The following is a 14,005-nucleotide window of genomic DNA, read 5'->3' as shown; positions in this document are numbered from 1 at the left end:
TTTTTTGCCCTTTGTCTTTGTTCCTTTTTTCCTTTTTCATCTTTTCCAGCCATTTCGTAAGAACATGACCCTCACCAGTAGCCGATTGGCTTAGCGAAGAAACGGTTGTTTCAATTTCCAGAAACTGTATTTTGCCATCATTTTGTTCTTATCTCTCACACATTATAGATTGATCTCTTAAAAGAAGGCAATTTGTCCTCCAAAAATAAGGTTTTCTCTTTCTGGCAAGCTGCAGTGTCCTGGGGTTCAGGGAAGCCACTCCATTTCCCTGTGCCAGGCTGCCCACCCGCTCTGGGGTCTACAGCACCTCTTATTATCTTTTTTTTAAAATTGAGTTCAGCTGTATTAGAGTTTTTCATCACTGTAACAGAACACCTGGGGCATGCTAACTTTATATAGAAAAGAGGTTTAGTTAGGTCACAGTTTTGGTGGTCTAAGCAGCATGGTGCAGGCTCTGGTGAGGACACCCACCCTCTATTGTGCCCTTTGGCAAATTTTAGAGGCAGGTGTGTGTAGGTGAATCATGTGGCAAGAGAGGAATTAGGAGCCCACGTGGGGGTGTTCCATGAGAAACACCTAAACCCCTTTTTATAGCACACTCCCAGTTGCCCTAAGGATTTTCTACTAGGCTCCAGCTCCCAAAGATCTACACCATCATCCAATGCTGCCACCCTGGGAACCATGATCTTGGGGAAGGGAAGGATGCTCAAACCTTATCCAAACCACAGCATCAGCTTTTGGCTGTGTAATATTTTAAGTTTGAGTTTATGGAATAGGAAATAGATCCAAATAAGTCATTCAAAAATTTAAATAATATTAAAGTCTACATGGAGAAGTCACTTCCCGGGTAATTGTTTATACAAATAAAATCAATACGAGTATATAGTCTTCCTCACCCGGTTTCTTGGAAAAGAGGTGCATGCCCCATATACTTTCTGGCCCCCTCTTTTCTTCATTTAAAATATGGCCATCTCTTAAGGATTTATATGTGGTAGACTATAAGGAGCTTGCTTGGTTTTTCTTCCAGCTTCACGAGCTCCCGTGCCATTGTGTGGATTCACCATATTTATTCAGCAGTTCCCTACGGGGATGGATTTCTGGTTTGTTCTGTCTTTGCTATTGCAAATTATGCTGCCGTGAACACCTTGTGCATGTGCGTCTTCCCGTTTGTGGAGGTGTTTCTTCACAGCACATTCCTGGTAGCAGTTTAGCTGGCTCAAAGGGAAAATGCATTTGTGCTTTTGACAGTGTTGCCAAGATACCCTCCACAGGGCTGGGCCATTTTGTGCTCCACCAGACCTTGCCAAGAATATACTGGCAAATCTCTGGATTTTTACCAATCCATCTAGGTGAGAGAAAGCAGTCCCTCCATGGGATGTGTGTCATGTAAATTAAATTTCATAGATATATCAGGTGAGTGCAGCAGGAGCCCTCCAATGTGGCCAACAAAAGGACTAAGTTGCCTCGCGTTTTGGTAACCCAGTGGCAGCATTGTCACCCCACTGGAGAGAAGCATGTTCTTTGTGACCGGAAGGTTCCAGCCTAGGCTTTCTTTGCCTATAGGATTTCCTCTGAGCCACCTTTGTTCTCCCAAGTCCAGCCTTTGCTGCCACGGTGGGAGCCAGTGTGTAATGTCAAGCCCACCTCTCCGCATTTGGCTTTGCAGGCACCTTGGTGTCTTCTTTATTTTTATTTTATTTTATTTTTGACAGGCAGAGTGGACAGTGAGAGAGAGAGAGACAGAGAGAAAGGTCTTCCTTTGCCGTTGGTTCACCCTCCAATGGCCGCCGCGGCTGGCGCGCTGCGGCCAGCGCACCCGCTGATCCGATGGCAGGAGCCAGGTGCTTTTCCTGGTCTCCCATGCAGGTGCAGGGCCCAAGCACTTGGGCCATCCTCCACTGCACTCCCTGGCCACAGCAGAGAGCTGGACAGGAAGAGGGGCAACCGGGACAGAATCTAGCGCCCCGATCGGGACTAGAACCCGGTGTGCCGCAAGGCGGAGGATTAGCCTATTGAGCCTTGGCGCCGGCAGGCACCTTGCTGTCTTCTAGGGCTCCTCAGGGCACCATCTGGCTGGAAGGGGACTCCAACTCCGCTGGGGAGTCATTTTCCTCAACCCCCCTTATTAACTGCTCGGGGAATCAAAGCACAGTCAAAAGGTGCAGCCCAGCAGAGTTCCTTCCCACGGGCTCCCTCTCCCCGTGAACTGTTGCGACTGACTTCGTTCTTGCACTGGTCTCAGGACCAGGCTGAGAGAAGTCTAGTCTGTGGTGGTTCGCAGTGCAGGCTCGGGCCGAATTGCCCAGATGGAAAGGGAAGCTCCTCCGCTCGCCAGCTGTGTGACACCGGGTAAGTGTCCTGAGCTCTTTGGACTCACTGTGTGCCTCTGACAAGTAGAATAGAGAAGAGTGCCTGTTTCACAGGGTAGCTGTGGGGAGTCAATGAGTTGATGTATTGCTCAGCCTGGAGCCCGGGTGCCTGGCCCACTGTAGATCCAGACTAAAAGTGAACTCCCATGGTGATGGCGGTGGTGGTGATGATGGCGGTGGTGATGAGGCTAACATAATGATGGTAATGACGGCAGTTAGCCGCATGCTGAGCCCTGAATCTGCATTTCTGTGACCTTCTACAAGCAGTTCAATCACTGGCCCTCAGCTTGATTCTCTCCCTCTTTGCTTTGTACCCATGAGAACAGAGCTGTGCATCTAAAACAAGAGTCGGCCAGCCACAGCCCTTGGGCCACATCTGATTTGCTGCTTGCTCTTATAAGTGAAGTTGTATTAGAACACAGCCACACCCGTTTGTTTACATGTTGCCTGTGGCTGCTTTTGGGCTACGGTGGCAGAGCTGAGGAGTTGCATCAGAGACCTTATATCCTTATAGCCTTCACAGTCAAGAATATTTTCTATCCAGTCCTTTACAGAGTAAGTGTGCTGAGTGCTGGTCTAAAGGAGTGGTGGTAAAGACGCAGGAGATGATGCCTCTGCATAGGTGCTGGCCGCAGAGTAGGTGCCCAGTATGTTGAAGCTGCATCCGCCAGGCATTCAACTTCTGTGAACTTGGTGCTGGGCCCTTGCCTGCACCCTCATCACTCTCCTCCCACCCGAACAGGGAAGATGGAGTAGTTACAGTATGAATAGTTTAATTAAGAATACCATAAAATTATAGCTTGCATATGTATTTCTATCATGTACTATACATTTCCATATGCACCAAAATTACACATGCACATTCATCACAGCAAGGGCTATAAAAAGCTGTATCCCGAAGGCTGTACTTTTCGGGAGGTGAAGGCTCTTTTTCAAAGGTAATTTTGACACTGATTTTTCCCTCGCCTGATGACTTCTGAAAGTCCTCCGAGGACGATGTGACTCCCCTCTAAATGGAAGCAGTGCTTATTACCTGTATCTACAGAAAGTAAAACTGACGCATCACAGTCTTGGGACCATTGAAAGGAAATTCTGAGTGCAGATAAAACCCTTCTAAAACCGTACGTGGGAGAATAGGATTATATTTACAAAGATTCCATGCAGTCACTTTATTTTGTTCGTTCTCTTTTCCTGCAGGCATACATCTATTCTGGAAAGTATAGTACGCACGTATCATTTACATTCGATCTTATTTATTGCTTCCCAGCCCAAGCAGGCAGGTCACCTTGCAAAATGCAGAGGAACACCCCTTAATTTTGCAAGCGGCATATATTGATATTAATGTCACCTTCTTCCACTTCCCTGCCTGAATTGTTGTGAGAATAAATGAGATAGAAGGTAGGAAGATACTCAAAGAAGCTAAGTGCAACAGACAGGCGTAGTGTAACCTGGATGCAGCGTCTAGCTACCTGGAGCAGAGAGGCTCAGGGGTGTGGGGACTGGGCCAACCTGTCTTCCAGGGTGGTTAGGTAACAAATGCTCATAATTAGAGCGAATTATCTTCATTGGAAAGTAAGCGAATTATTTTCCAATTTCATGAGTAAAGAAGCTTCTAATGAACTCCAGTGGAGAGATTTGCGTTCAAATTTCAGTAGTTAAGCTCTGTTTCTTTGTAGTAATATTCTGTTTTTATGGACCACCTTAATTTTTTTTTTACTGTTCTTTATTGGTGTAATAGAATTTTAGAGATGAAAAGCAAACCTAGAGATGATTCAGCCCAACTCTCATTTGAAAAAGAAAATAGAAGGAATCTATGGCCCTACAAGATCCTGTGACTTATCCAAGGTCCCACAGGGAGTCAGCTTCGTCCAGGACTGTATTCCTTGGAGCTGGTGTGATCAGGAAAGCAAGGGCATCGGCCAGACTGCAGGCGTGGCCACGTTCTTGCTTGGACTGGCTGTGTCCTTCCCACTCTCTGCCCTTGCTCTGGGCCCTGCCGGTGTCTTGCTTGCCCCTCAGCACTGCTGGAACTCTCTGGGCCACTAGCCACCCTGGCCTCCAGCCCACTTTGTCTCTGCCAGCTCAGGCCTATCTCTGGCTCCTGGCTCTGCATCGTATGGCCTATATATGGCTAGCCTGAGGACCCCCTCGGAATCCTGGGGCTGACAGCCAGAGCAGGTGTAGCCAGGGGGTTCTGGGAGCTGGCCATACTAGCTCCTGCCCATGAGCAGCAGGCGTTGGTAGGTCATGATCAAATACAACTACCAGATCTTCTGGGCCCTAAATCCTGGCCTCTTTTTTAAAAAAATTTATTTATTTCTGTTTTGTGTGTGTGTATGTGTGTGTGTACTTAATTGATGGACTGTGTTTTAGAACTTTCAGCAAAATGGAACAGAATGTTCAGAGCGCCCCCATGTACACCGTCCCCATATACAAACTCCCCCACCACCATGGCACGTCCTCCTGGGCTCTTTTCCTCCCCAGATCCTAGGCTCTTTGTCTTAAGAGAAAAGAAAATGCATACAGAGAGAAAATAGTTTCCAGTGGGTGCTGTGAGACACAAAGGCAGGCATGCCATCCGTTTCAGATGACCCCGTTCTGTGCCAGCATCCTGGCCTTCTCTGCTAATCTGCCCCGAGGCGGGAGGCCAGTGGCTGCTCACAGCATCAAAATTCCCCACGAGCCTGCCCTGCCTCTCTCTCTCTCTCTCTCTCTCTCTCTCTCAGAACCAAGTCCAAATTCCTGGGCTGGGATTCTGATCAGCTGCATTTGGGTCAGGTTTGGAGTGTGGGCTCACACACAGGGATAGCTGCCCAGGAGACCCCATCCTGTGTCTAGGGAGTCGAGGGCGAGAGAAGAGGTCTGTTTACATTGTCACTAGGAGCTGAGCAGATAACCCAACAGGTGTCTACCACACCATCATACTGTTTACCTCATGCTTTCTAAATTCTCCAGCTGCATCTTTTCTGAATCTTTTTTTTTTAAGGTTTGTTTATTTATTTATTTATTTATTTGAAAGTCAGAGTTACAGAGAGAGATCTTGCATTCACTGGTTCACTCCCCAAATGGCCTCAATGGCCAAGGCTGGTCCAGGCCAAAACCAAGAGCCAGAAACTTCATGGGTGCCTCCCATATGGGTGCAGGGACCTGAGGACTTGGACCATCTTCTGCTGCTTTCCTAGGCGCATTAACAGGGAGCTGGAGGGGAAGTGGAGCAGCAAGGACTCAAACCAACACCCATATGAGATGCCAGCACTGCAGGCGGCAGCTTTACTTGCTGTGCCACAATGTTGGCCCCTTTTGAATCCTTTTCTAATTCGGCTCCAGAGTTTGGCCATTTCTAGAGGCCCATCCTTGGGTCTCTTGGAGAACGCTCATCCCTTGAGCTTGGTCATAAGCCATGCCTTCGCCTTGCCCCTCGCTCATATGTAGCCCCCTGTAAGTGACCACATCCAGAGATGAACATCTGCCTTGGGTCTTGGTCCCTACCTGTTGACTCTCATTAAGCTGTCTCTGCCTTCTGAGTGCGCTGACCCGGCGGGACACATGGTGTGGCAGTTTGGGAGATGCACTGATGACAAGCAAGTGACTCTTGTGTCGTATTTTAAAACCAAGGCTGGCCATCAATTTTCCACCCAGGAATCCTGTGTATAATGGACCCCTCCGTAACAGTTGGGAAAACTGCATTGGGAACAGCCTATTTAAACATGATGATATCTGGCCATTGAATTTATGCTCGCTACCTTCAAATGTTAGTCTTCTGAGTTTTCCGAGAAAGGCACCAATTGTCTCAGAAATTGCCCATTACGCAGACTGCCGGTGACGACCGCTCATTCGCGCCCGCACCAGCACGGAGGCGGGGCAGCGCCTCCGTACGCACTCATCAAAGGTTATGTGTATGCACATGGTGGAAGGCATTTTTGCGGAAGGCGTTTTGTGTAATTCCAAACAATTTAATAGAAACGTAATTCAGCTGGGAAAACTACAGTCCGTGGGCCCTTTCCGAGTGCAGATGATGTTCCAGATTAAAGGGCTGCAGGTTGGTTCATTATAGTCGAATCACATGAGTGTGCGAATTACCACTTTCCCTGCTGATGGCCCATTTCCAGAGTGTGCCATTTCCCCATTATAATAATAGGCTGCATTTTCTTAAAATCATTTGATTATGATTGGTCTCGTCTATTCAGTTTGCAAATAAAAAGCTTTCATGATCATAAACTAACGGTGGCCGCACAGTCTTCATCTCTGGTTCTGCTTTTGAACCGCTACAGGTCAGAGCCTGCGAAAGGCTGAGAGAGGCCGGTCCTGCTCCCAGGAGAAAAAGAAGGTAAATGAGTCCCTGGTGAGGGCTGGTGGGCGGCACCCCGTTTGAAAGCACCCAGGGGAGCAGGGTGGTGAGCAGATATTCCTGGGTCTCCCACTCTTTTTGTCCCTTGAGTCACGAGTTGGAATCCCAGACCTGATGGTAGTAGATAGCTTACCAACCTAGTGTCGCTTGTCCTAACAATCTCTCACTGAGTGTCTCAGTAAGCTTCGCCTCTGTGAGAAACCACTCCCAATTTGTAGTGACTTAAAACAACAGCCACGGAACATGGCTTCCAGTTCTGTGCGTCAGCACTTTGGGTTTCCCTGGCTGGTCCTCCTGGAAGTCTGGCTCTGCAGAGCTCAGCTGCAGCTCACCCACGCACATGCACTTGACCGACTGTCAGTTGGGGTGCCTCCGTGCCCCTGCACGTGTTCTCTCATCCTGCAGCAAGCTGGCCAGGGGTGGCCACATGGCCGTGTTTCAGAGGTGTACTGAGGGCGGCAGCCGCTTCTGAGGCCCAGGCCCGTGGCTGGCACAGTGTCACCTCTGGCTGCTTAGCTAAGCTTCACATTGCAAGGTCAGCCCTGATGCAAGGGCTGGGGAAGCAGGCCTCCTCTCCTGATGGGAAAGAGGACAGAATGTAGTGGCCATTCTTGAAACCTCGCCCGCTGAGTATGCCTGCTCCGGGGCCAGGCCCCCTGGGGACTGGAACTAAGGGCTGGAGTTGGAGGAGAGGTGTAGCAGGATGGTTAGAATCAGTGTGAGAAGTGCCATCACGGAAGGATGCACAAATCCGGGCACTGCGCTCTGCCAGCAATGTCAAGCAAGGCTGACAGAAACAGGGGTGTGTAGGCTGCCCCTCAAAGGGGAGTTTTCCAGGCCAAGGAAACAGCGTGGTCAAAGTCGGATGCCACTGAGCTGAGCGTTAAGAGTCAGGACCCACAGGTTGTTAAAGTGCCTTTTTTTTTTTTTTGTAAAGATTTATTTATTTGAAAGGCAGAGTTACAGAGAGGCAGAGAGAAAGAGAGAGAGGGTTGGGGGGGGGGGGGAGAGGTCTTCCATCTCGGTTCACTCCCCAGATGGCTCCAACAGCTGAAGCTGTGCTTATCCAAAGCCAGGAACCAGGAGTTTCCTCCGGGTCTCCCATGTGGGTGCAGGGGCCCAAGGACTTGGGCCATCTTCCACTGCTTTCTCAGGCCATAAGCAGAGAACTGGGTTGGAAGTGGAGCAGCTGGGACTCGAACCAGCGCACATACGGGATGCCAGCACTGCAGGTGGTGGCTTCAGCTGCTGTGCCACAGCGCCGTCCCCAAAGGGCCCTTTCAAAAAGTCCCAGGCTATTGGGGGTGTGAATTTGAGCCTTAGTGGCCCATCATAAATGTCCACCCACCAGACCTGAAATTCATCCACATCCACATACCGTTTTCATTGTGCAGTGACCTCTTCCCAGTGATTGACAAGGCAAAGGTGGCAGCAAGACTTGTTCCTTCTCTTTCTATCTCTTGGTTCCGCTTTCCTCGCCATTGCCTCCCAGGCAGCTCTGGGGAGGGACCTCGGGGTTGGACTGCGAAGTGCCTGGTGCCCTTGGCAGTGACTCTCGCCCTCCTGTTGTCTCCTTTCTTGACTGTAGCCAGAACAGCCAATGCAGGTTGAGGGCAGGGAGATCATTTTGGAACTTTAATGCTGCTGGAAAGATCCAAATAGTGGCCCAAGTGGACAATCCAGAGGCTGGGCCAGAGTAGACTCTCCCAGTCCCTTGTGGGAAGGTCTGCCTTCCTGGAGGCAGAAGCAGGTATCTGACTTCCTGCAGAGCCCTTCCCGGGGACTCTCAGGCCGAGAAGCTAGCATAGGAGTGAACACAGGCCAGAGGCACAGACCAGCCCCCAAGCCAGAGCGAATCGCGCAGGCCTGCCTGGGCCTTGGGCCCTTGAACAGCAGCAGCCTGTTCATCTGCGTCCAGAAATTCGCTGGGACACCAAGAAGCAGGGCAGGAGGGAACTCACTGAGATGCTTTTTCTTCTCCCCCAACCCGGGATATCCCTCCCCCTCCCCCCGCCCTCCTTGTAACAGGACTCCCCTAATTGTTGCTATCCTGGTCACCAGAGAGCATTTCACATCAGTCTTCTGAAAAGTGCTCAAAGTAAGGGAAAACGGAGGCTGCTTGTAACTCTACCCAGGTCTAACCTTGGAAGGTACTTAAAGCGGTTTCAAGCCCTCTGGAAAAGAGGATGCACTTGCTCTGTCTCTTTTGTTGGCTTTTGTTGGGTTAGAGAAACAAAAGAGAAAAGCCAATAGCGAGCTGCCAGCCCTCTCAGCCGAGAGATGGTAGCAGGCCTTTGCCACCCGCACCTCCCCTCTCGTCTTGGCATCTGGGCTTTTTGGCACGACACGCCTTCTGCAGGATGCCAGGTGTAGATCAAGCTGTGTCACGTAAAAAGCAAGGGAGGAGGCAGACTGTCTCTCCCAGAGAGGGTTGGAACAGCCAGCTGGGGACACACCACGCCTTGTGTTTCCTGGGAGATGAGGTTCTGTGGGCTGGGCCGGCCCATTCTCTGGCAGGTGAGTGTGCTGGTTCTAGCCTGGGGCAGGATTGGGTGCTTCTCTGCGGGGCTGAGGCCTGACCCACAGTGCAGGGAGGGTGGGAGTCTGCTCTAAAGACCTTGCCGAGGCCCAGCACCGTAGTGCAGTGGGTGAAGCCACTGCTTGGGACAATGGCATCCCATATTGGAGTGCCAGTTCGAGTCCCAGCTGCTCTGCTTCTGCTCCAGCTCCCTGCTAATGTGCCTGGGAAAGCAGCAGAGGATGAGCCAAGGGTTTGGGCCCCTGCCACCCACATGGGAGACCTGAATGGAGTTCTAGGCTCTTGGCTCTGGCCTAGCCCAGCTCTGGCTGTTGTGGCCATTTGGGGACTGAACCAATAGCCAGAAGATATTTTCCTTTCTCTGTCACTCTACGTTTCAAATAAATCTTTAAAAAAAGAGAAGAGACATGCAGTCCGGTGCTGTGGTGCAGTAGGTTAATCCTCCACCTGCGGCACCGGCATACCATAGGGGCACCAGTTCTAGTCCCGTCTGCTCCTCTTCCAATCCAGCTGTCTGCTATGGCCTGGGAAAGCGGCAGAAGATGGCCCAAGTGCTTGGGCCCCTGCACCCACATGGGAGACTGGAAAGAAGCTCCTAGCTCCTGGCTTCGGAATTGCGCAGCTCCAGCCATTGCGGCCATCTGGGGAGTGAACCAGCGGGAGAAAGACCTTTCTCTCTGTCTCTTCCTCTCACTATCTGTAACTCTACCTCTCAAATAAATAAATAAAATCTTAAAAAAAAAGGAGAAGAGAAGCAAGAAAAGAGAAAGAGAGAAAGACTGCCAGATCAAATTCAGCCCGAGGATTTGTTTCTAACCTGTATCCTATCCTGTCCTCCTCAGCCCTGCGCTGGCCCCAGAGCCTTCCCAAGGCAGGAACGGTGTTTCTGTCTGTTTGCTATCAGCTCCTAGCTAGACACCTAGTGTCTAATAGGTATTTATTAAGAATGCACTGAACAGACTGATAAGCATCTCAACCCTGAACCTCCTGTGTGGCACACAAAAGCATCTCATCAGTGACTGCCCGAGCCCAGGACAGAGTGACCCCTGTGTGTTCGGTGGCTGCTTGCTTGGTGCCTGGCCTGGTGCAGCATCTCTCAAGGTGTGGAATGCAGGGGCTGGTGTTGTGGCATAGCAGGTTAAGTCGCTGCATGCAACACTAGTATCCCTTAATGGCTGCCGGTTCAAGTCCCAGCTACTCCATTTCCAATCCAGCTCCCTGCTAATACACCTGGAAAAACATTGGAAGATGGTCCAAGTATCTGAACTCCTGCCACCCACATAGGAGACCAAAATGAAGCTCCTGGTTCCTGGTTTCAACCTGGCCTTTGTGGCCATTTGGGGAGTGAACCTGCAGATGAGATGTCTCTCTCTCTCTCTCTCTCTCTCTCTCTCGGTGCATGTGTATGTGTGTCTCTCTGTAACTCTGCCTTTCAAATAAAAATAAATCAATCTTTAAAAAAAGAGACTGGAAGGCAGGCACAGCCCCATTATGCCCACACATGAGCCATCAGGCCACGGGCCCAGCCTCAGTCCTCCTGCCAGGCTCTGTGGCCCCCCCAGTGCCCACAGGGTTCTGCTCCTTTGCATGCCCAACCCACAGGGAGGCCTGTGCCCACTGTGCCACGTGCTGAGCTCCTTTCTGTCTCTGGGGAGCTGCCTCTCCAGGGCTCTGCATCTGCCCCATCCTGTTGTTCTAAGTCACATTTCACTCCCTTCCTTATGGTTTGTGTTTGACCATGCTTTGTAAATCCCACACATTCTATGGAGCCTTCCTGAACCCCACAAGACAGGGTCGGCATCCCCTCCTCTGGTTCTCATATTACAGGAGCAGTCAGCAAATCCTGATGATCACACCAACCCCCTAAGCCCCCCATCCCCCCGACAGGGAGCTCTTCTAAAGGGTCATGGCCTAGGTCAGGGTCCTGGAGCACAAGGTGGCGTCCACAGATGCTGGTGAGTGGATTCCACCAGTCACAGGGAACTTTATAGCAGGTTAGTTACAATCAACACTTAATTAATCAAGAGTCACTTGAAAAAACTATTTATATATTTATTTATTTATTTGAAGAATTACAGAGAGAGAGAGAGAGAGAGAGAGCACTTCCATCCACTGGCTCACTTCCCAAATGGTTGCAAAGGCCAGGGCTGGGCCAGACCAAAGCCAGGAGCCAGGAGCTTCTTCTGGGGCTCCCACACAGGTGCAGGGGCCCAAGCACTTGGGTCATCTGTTGCTGCTTTCCCAGGCCATAGCAGGGAGCTGGATTAGAAGTAAAGCAGCTGGGACACAAACCAACACCCATATGGGATGCCAGTGTTGCAGGCAGCAGCTTTACCCACTACACCACAATTCCCAGTCCAGAGAAAGAGGGGGTCTTTTGAAATATATGTCTTTTACCATTTTTTCAGTAAGAGACAACAGGCAGCCATCCTGGCCTTCGGTGCCCCTGCTGGAGCATGTGTCGGGAGCATGCCTCAGTGCGTCTCTACTGCTCAGCTGCACCCCAGGTGTAAATGGGCCATAGTTGGTTCCCATGTCAGGGCCCTGCTTGCCTGTCTTGCTCAGCGGCAGCCCAGGTACAAATGTGCCACATTTTGTTCAGCCATTTGCCAGGCAATGGGCATCCAAGTTCTGCCCGCTTTCTGGACTATTACAAAAAATGCAGCTGTGAGCATTCATATACAAGTTTCTGAGTCACTGTGTGCTTTCCTCAGCCTTGGTTAGACATCGAATTTCTGAGTCACATGGTCAACATTCGTTCAACATTTGTAGAAATGGACAGGGTGGCATGGAGGTGGCACCCACATGGCGAGGGCGCAGGCTTCTCCAGCACCGCACATGGCTACTGCCTGTCTTCTGACAACAGCCACCTTGGCAGCTGTGAGCAGGAACCTCACACGGTACCAGCTCCAGAAAGACTGATGATGCCGCACACCCTTCCAGGTTGCTCGTTAGCTCCTGGGAAGTCTTCCATAGGGAGAGAGCTAGCCCATTCTTCTGTCAACCTTTCTAATTGAGTTGTTTGCCTTCTTAGTACTGAGTTTGGGTGTTAAGTAGCAGCTCCTTACCAGAGACATAATGTACAAATATTTCCTTCCAGCCTGTGAGTTGTCGGTGTTTCTGGAAGCACAGCCATTTTTAATTTTGATGAAGCCCAATTTATCAGTGTTTTCTTTTGTGGATCTTGCTTTTGGTGACATGTCAAAGAACTCTTTGGCTAATCCAAGGTTGTGAAAACTCTTACCAGCTTTCTTTTCAGAGGCTGGTGCTCTGAGCTCTCAAAATCAGGTCTGAGATCTGCTTTAGAACTCATGTTTCCTGCATTTCATTGCATTCCCCAATCACCCGATGCTTTCTCCACCTCTGACAAATGCTCCCAGCTGCCCACTGCGCGTGGCTAACTCCTGCTCCCAGCTCCTCATGGCCCCCAGTTAGGTCCCGAGGGCAGTGCCCATGCTGGTTCTGCCTTCTCCATCTCACCCACTGAACACAGCCTTCTTGAGCACCAAGCCCCAGAATGCTGGGCCCACGGTTTCAGCTCTGGCACCCGGCCTGCTGCCTAGCAGGCAACAAACATGCATGAAACACACAAACGAGCTTAAAACCTTTCAGAAAATCCCAGACACATCTGATAAAAATAGCCAAACGATGTCCAAGAAGTGTCACCCCTGAAGGCAACAATGAGAACTCCCCAAATCCAACAGCAAGGAAAGAGCGGTTATGCAATCCTGAGATATCCTCAGGGTGTCCTTTTTTAAAGCAACTAAAAACAAGTTTTTTAAGACTCTGTGAAAGTGTGAGGAAAGGCTTATTAATGTGATTTCACAAAAACTCATCTATGATTCCGTGTTCAGACAAGTGTTTTCTAAAGTGGCAGGAAGCACCTCCAAGCATTTACGGTGACTGGCTCCAGGCCTCCCGATACCTACTTCCCTTTCTCCTTTACACTTCCCTGTGATGCTGAAAATCTTAAACCAAAATAAAACAATCCCATATGGCTGCCAGTTCGGGTTCTCTCTGCTCTACTCCAATCAAGCTCCTGGCTCATGGCCTGTGAAAAGCAGCCCATGTGTTTGGATCCCCACACCTACATGGGAGACCCAAATGAAGTTTGTGGTTCCTGGCTTCGACCTGACCCAACGCTCCCCATTGCGGCCACCTGGAGAGTGAACCAAAGGATGAAAGAGCTCTCACTCACTCTGTATGTCTCTCCCTCTCTTTGTGACTCTTTCAAAATAAATAAACATTTCTTTAAAAAATAAAATAAAATAATTCTGTCAAAGAGAAGAGTGATTTTCTTAGATGCCCTAAGATCCTGACTGTTTTTGGAAGAATAATTTCACATTCGGTCCTAGCCTTGGTATGGGAGATCCTGACTGCTCTAATTTGCTCTGGACAAAACACATGACTACGGCAGACTCTCAAGGCCCCCTCCTGCAGATTCTGGGCCTGCAAATTCTGGACGCATGCAGAGCCTGTGCACCTCACAAGGGAAGGCTCCACAGGGCTGCTCCCTGCCGTAGCTGGACACCTGCGCTCACCAGGTACCTGGGCAGGGAGGTGCTGATCTGCAGTCTTGGCAAAGCAGGGATGACCACTGGTCTTTATTCCCGGGAGGTGGTCCAGGAGGCAGTCACTGACAACACCAAAGACGGTGGTGTGGTAACCTGGGACACAGGAAAACAGAGACGTCACAATTCCCAGCAAAGCTCCGTGCCCTGCGTCCACCTTCGTGTCCACTGCTGAAGT

General features: G+C 50.2%; 1 long non-coding RNA gene across 2 annotated transcripts in view; it reads left to right on the top strand.

Moving 5' to 3' along the window:
• LOC133754331 (uncharacterized) overlaps positions 1-13,488 on the top strand; it is a 28,271-nt gene extending 14,783 nt beyond the window's left edge. Inside the window, exons 2-3 of one of the 2 annotated variants that reach the window (XR_009865206.1) lie at positions 6,641-6,696; positions 13,293-13,488. This is a non-coding gene — a long non-coding RNA (uncharacterized LOC133754331). Of the gene's footprint in view, positions 1-6,640; positions 6,697-9,766; positions 10,365-13,292 lie in introns of those variants that run through there. The other variant, XR_009865207.1, reaches the window with a different exon arrangement.
• Positions 13,489-14,005: the final 517 nt, after the last annotated feature.

Source organism: Lepus europaeus (assembly GCF_033115175.1).
Source record: "Lepus europaeus isolate LE1 chromosome 21 unlocalized genomic scaffold, mLepTim1.pri SUPER_21_unloc_3, whole genome shotgun sequence".
Lineage (NCBI taxonomy): Eukaryota > Metazoa > Chordata > Mammalia > Lagomorpha > Leporidae > Lepus > Lepus europaeus.
The sequence above is the reverse complement of the archived record's forward strand: the minus strand, read 5'-3'. Positions and strand labels throughout refer to the sequence as shown.